Source organism: Gavialis gangeticus, unplaced genomic scaffold, assembly GCF_001723915.1.
Source record: "Gavialis gangeticus isolate Ggan-Ray unplaced genomic scaffold, GavGan_comp1, whole genome shotgun sequence".
Classification (NCBI taxonomy): domain Eukaryota; kingdom Metazoa; phylum Chordata; order Crocodylia; family Gavialidae; genus Gavialis; species Gavialis gangeticus.
The window spans coordinates 212700-218699 of record NW_017728984.1 but is presented as its reverse complement, the minus strand read 5'-3'; positions in this window follow the sequence as shown (position 1 = coordinate 218699).

Sequence of the window (6000 nt, the reverse complement as noted above, 5' to 3'; positions counted from 1 at the left end):
AGGGATCTATTTCACCTTAGCCAGCTGACAATTAAACACCTGATTATCAGAAGTCAGCAAACTTTGACTGGTCTTTTCTAGGGTGAGAGAATCCCCTGATCTCATCTTGAAATTATTAAGAGAACCAGCAGCTAACTTACCACTGTTCCTTCCAAAATAGAAGGCACGCTATTTACTTATTTTGCACAAATGCCAGATAATAAAGAACAAAGTAGGCAGCAGCACTGAGAAATGATGACTCCCAACTGATTCTAATGGATTCCTGCCTGTCTTACCTAACTTGAAGCTGAGGGATGAATGGCTAGCAAAAGATTACGGGTGGAATTCAGTGTCAGAAATTAGTTTGACATTGAGACTTTTAAAATTTGCCTGCTGGAGAGTCCAATGTCAGGAACCTGCCTACATGGCTTCTGACAGAAAGAGGGGAACAAGATTTTCTAATGAAACCTAAAGGTCTTTGGAGCCCCTTTTCCCATGATATTTTGTTATTTAAGAAAAGTTTGTTGGCATAGTGTAGATACAGCTGATATAAGGGGGGGGAAGTGCTTTTGTTGATATGGCTTATATTGATTGTTTCCTCAAACAAAATAATTTATACTAGGGAAAATACCTTATTTTGGCATTTGTGCTAGGGTTTATGTCAATATACAAATTACAGTAAATAAAATCCAACCCTAAATATCATTACTATACCAAGAAAAGTCTCTCATGAAGGCCTGGCCCCAAGGCTGTTTTGAAAATCCCAGCCTAGGGACTTTCCTGGATCTTTCCCATCCACCTAAATTTCCTGTGTGCCAGCTTTTGTTGCTGGTTTAATGGAGGTCACTCCTCGCAACAGAAGCTGGCAGTGTGTGTAACTGAGGGGAGGCCTCATATTTTCTGCAGATATCCCCTGCTAATAAAGTGTGGGGATATTATATGTGAAAAGTCATTTATCTGCATTCATATGAAACATAAAAATATTGATCCCAAGGCCAAAGCCAAACAGCATCGCTAAGAACAGACAGTCAAAAAGCCCAAGGCAGAATCAATTCAATCTAGGCAGCTTCCTCTAAGCTGTGTAGGTTGAACTGATATAACCAACTGAACTGATGTTTTCAATTGGGAAAGGCAGGGGGCGCTAGACCGTGTCTCCCAGCCTGCTGGCCACTGCCAGCCCAGCCAAGTGTCCTCAGTTGGCTCCCCAGTATATGCCCCCAACATGCCCCTAACCCCTGCTGTCCCTCCACAGAGGGTTAAGGAGCCCCCTGTTCAGGTGCTAGCCCACGCTGGGGGAGCCTCCCCCTCAGGGGGCCCCCAGCCCTGGGGAGCTGAGGGGAATTTTCTCCCTCCCCCTTCCCAGCTGCTGACTGCCACAAGTGGGAGGGAGATGAAGCCCAGCATAGAGGCACTGGGGAGCCCTTAGTTTGGGCCCCTCACCCCAGCCCAGGGTCCCCCAGTCCCGCGCAGCCCCAGGGAGCTAAGGGGAATTCTTTTCCTCCTGAATGCCAGAGCTTCTGGCCTCAGTTGCTGCGAGTCTCAGGGATAGCCCAGGGTATCCTCAAGGACCAGAGGGAAATTTTTCCGTCCCCCAGGAACTAATTTTTCCTCAGACTCACAGCAGCGGAGGAGCAGAAGAATTTGCCTCCATTCCCTGAGGCTGCCTGAGACTCCAGGGCTAAGGCATGCAGCTCTGGGGTTCAGGAGGGGAAGAGTTTCTCTCAGCTCCCTGGGGCTGCCCGGGGCTGAGGTGAAGGGAAGCCCCCCAAGGTGGGGGCTCCCTGGTGCCCCCATGCTGGACTGCATGGGCAGACATGCTTGGAGGACTTCTTCTCCCGCCCTTGTGTGGCAGTGGCAGAAGCAATCAGCAGCTGCCCTCAGCTCCCTGGGTCAAAAAGTCCCAACTGTGGTGGCTTTTCCTCCCCCCACATGCTGCGTAGACCATGGTTATAAGGGTCTGGGGGTCTGTTCCTCTGTCCCTCCCCCCTCTCTTCCCCCCCATGGGCTCACAGACTCAGGCAGGAAGCAGGCTAGGGAGCAGAGGGGAGAGGCAATCCCTGCTCCACTGGAGCTGACAGCATAGCTGAGGGCTGCAAAGCATCCTGGGATGCTGAGGGACTATGAGTTAACTTGAACCAGGAAGGGATCTGGGACTCAAGTTCCACAAACCAGTTTCACCTAAATCAGTTAAGTCTGATGCTACATCCAGCCAGGTTTATCTTAAACCGATTTCGGCTATTTTAAAATCGGTTTATGTGAACTGAGTTTCTGTTACAGGTTTAAACCAGTTTCTGATCACTTAAAACAGTTAATGTGTAATTTCTATAAGCCCAAACACTACCCTTGAAGCTAGTAGAGTTATCTTAATTATACATTTGTGTCAGTGAGAGCAAATTTTGGTCCTTTGGGCACATCTACATAAGACACTGACTGAGCAGTAGCTGAAAAATACTACGCAGTAGCACCTCACAGTATGGGCAGTGCTAATATGCTATTGCGCAGTATTATTAGGCTATTGCGCAATATTGACACCTCAAATATGTTCTCTGGCATTACTGCACAGTAGCTCCAGTTACTGCACATTTATTTAATGCTAATACAAGTACTAAATAAATGCTCAGTAACAACTGTGCAGTAGCGTCTCATGTAGACATGCCTTCCGTGTAGGAAAAATAAAAGTAGGGTCTGATCCAATGCCCAGTAAGGTCAACAGAGGGATTTCCTTTTATTCAATGGATATTTGATCAGGCTCCTAATGATTTTGCAAGGGAATCCAATGACAAAGGGGGAAGAGGAAAAATCACATTTCCAGAGATTTGTAAAGAGACAGAGGCAAAGCCTCAAAACTGTGTCCTGTTGTCACGGTTCACCTTATATAGGACCTGACAGTTTAACAGGCACTTGAGTTCTAATCCAGTCAGAGTTCAGTTTATTTAACCCAATTTCTGCCTCACGGTGATGGTGACAAGAGGCTCACAGAACAGAATCAAGGTCTCCAGTTGTGAAACCCTGGGGCCTTTAATTCAGTTTGTGATAAAAGGGTTATCGATTATTCCTGAGACTCAGAAATACCTTTATTGGCTGGATTAGACAGCTGCATTGTGCCCCGAATGAATATTGACTGATGAAAACAAGCTCAAAGCAAGATGTTTGTTTTCTTGATCGTTTCATGGATAAAAGGCTCCTTGATAAGGTTACTATGGCTTTATGTCCCAATTATATGGAGACCTACGGAAATCACAGCTACCCCCTGGGAACCAGCTCAGCATTACAGGGGTCAGGGGGCGGCCTGTTCATAGCACTGCCATGAAAACAGCAAGCAAGGAGAAGCAATGGCAGCAGATAAGCCAATATGCAAGGGCTCCATTGCTCCTCCTTTGAAGTGGGAGGTGAGAATGGGACCTGGAGACAATTCCTTGTCAGAACTTCACAGGTTCACTCAGGACTGTGAATGGTCTCAGCCACAGACCATGCACCCAGCGGAAAGAGGAGCGCCCTTTGAAATGGAGGTAAGGCACCAAGGAAGCAGCCTTGCCTGGCAGCCTCTAACACAGGGGTGGCCGCCCTGTGGTACGTATGCCAGAAGTGGCAAGGGCAGCCTTAGTGTGGCGTACAGCAGATCAGGGTAAGAACAGGCAGCGCAGCAGCAGACAGGGTGGGGAGCAGAAAGCAGAGTGGCAGATCAGGCAGGGAGTGGAAAGCAGAGCAGCAGATCGGAGAAAGGAAGAGGATTGGAGTGGTACATGGAGGGTGCAGGCTAATTTGTGGCCTGCTTGCCAAAGTCCTGGCCCCAACCACTGGAAAGTTAAGCAAACTGCATCAGCTGTGGCTGGAGACCTCTGGCTGGGGCCAGGGCTGGAGCTGTGATGGCCTAAGTCCTGAGCCAGGCCAGGAGCACTGATGAAAGCTGTGAGCGCTCAGTGCACCAGGTTACACCTCAGTGTGGGATCCTCGTGCAGGGTCCAGGACCCTGGACCCTGCCCCGAGAGGCAGTTCCAGTCTGTCTCCTTGCCCAAATAAGCCCTGAATCCCACCTGCCCCTCAGGGAGCCATGGTGAGGAGGCACCCCTCGCCAGCACCCCTCATTCAAAATGCCCTCCCTCCATGGGCTGCCATTGCCCCCGCCCTCCCCGCAAATGTGGACCGCCACCTTCTGTGCTTTTCACCTGGAGAGATGCCATGCCCACAGGAAAACTGTCTGCCATTGTATGGCCCTGGGACTAGAGAGGACACTCCTGGCAGGGCCTGGAAGCAAACAGAGGTGCTGTGGGAGGTGTGAGGCTCAGGGCAGGCTGGAGTAGTGGAAGGAGGGCCAGGGGCCTGCATGTGGAGGCAGGATGAAGGGTAGGGCAAGTGCTGTAGGCAGAACCAGGCATAGGGAAAATGGTGCCCCCTCCCTTCCCCCCTACCTGGCAAGTCAGTGGCATTGCTGTAGCCGGAGGCAGGCGGCCTGGGGTGTGGGACACAGTCCAGCAGGGAAGCAGAGTGGCATGGTTTGCCATGCAGGTGGGTGGGCAGGCACCGCTGCTGAGCTGAGCAGCTGCTGGAGGGGTGGGTTGGGCAGGGCACCAATCCTTCTGCCTGGGGTAGGGATGGGCTGGGGCATGGCAGGGCTGGGGGAGAGCACTGCTGTGAGCATGGGCTGCTCATATGTGCGTGTATGTGTGTGTGGTGCCCCTCTGACCACAGTGCCTTGGGTGGTTACCCACATTGCTTACCCCTAAGGCTGGCTGTGGCTGCTGGTGATGTTTTAAGACTGATGCTGAGGCCCCAAGACTGCACCCCTGGTAAGACCTCACAACCCAGAAAGTAAGCGGGGCCTCACAGATACCATGTATTTATGTGAGAGACAAGGATTTCGTAGGGTGGTATCTTTTATTGAACCAGCTGTTATAACTGGGATAAAGTTAGATAAGCTTTTGAATGGAAGACATTTTGGCCTTTGCAAAACCTGATTTGACTGGGGAAGGAGCTTCCATCATTTCCCTTGGAAAGCTGTTCCCTAGTGTCTTCAGTCTCCCCACTGGGAAACGTATCCTAGTCCCAGTTTCAGCCTGTGGTTTCTGCTGCTTGGTTCCAAGAGCAGCAGCATCAGAATAAAGCCTGCTTGTTGACTCTGCTTGACTCCCCTGAGGGGTGAATCAGCAGCGTGGGGCCTTCTCTAAAGAAAACACACGTTTTGCATTCTCTTCCACAGTCACTGCTGGAACATAATAAAAGTGTAATTTGCTGGATATAGTTGCAGAATGACTGAAATGTATTGCCTGCACGCTGTCACCTGACCTGGGTCAGCACTAGAGGCTATTGCCCCTGTTCTATGGCAGGACAGGATCTATTAACAGTAGGGATTAATGCTAAAAATGCCAGAACTTGGATAGAACAATGACAAGTCCCTGAGAAATTCCAGGCATGGATGGATAGAAAAATGGATAAATTATAATCCTTTTGGCCCCTCTTTCTGGCTGGGGGTCTGTCCAGTTGTGGTGCAGGGTCTCACAACTCCTCAGAGAAGTTGCTGAATTTGCGTTAGGAAAGCTTTCTTTGTAGGAACAGATTTAAACTCAGTGACTCATACTGTGGAAGGGGAATATGAAGAAACTCCTGCATATGGCAGTGATTACAAGTAACTGGTTTAAATTACTTGGCCTGCAGCTGGCAAGTTTAAAGTCACAGCATCTTCAAGACACATTCTGCTTCCTGTCTGTTCTGGAAAGTGTATTGCAATTCATGCTGTAATCCACTGCTTGTTAGCTCAGAGCAATGCTGCAGGGGATGAACCAGGAAGGATCACACTTGTAAGAACCCTGGGGGAGGAGTGGGGAGAGGAGGGACAAGGAGGCAAAATGCGGGCTCAAGTATTTCACTCGCTTGTCAAAACACAGCCTTGGCAGCTGGACAGCAGGGAAATATAAGCAGGATCTTTTTTGTTAAACTGATTTAAAATGGAAGCCTTGAATAGGGATTCACTTGAACCCAAGTATCAAAGGCTAGAGATCTCTGCAGCTTTCCTAAGATATCCAT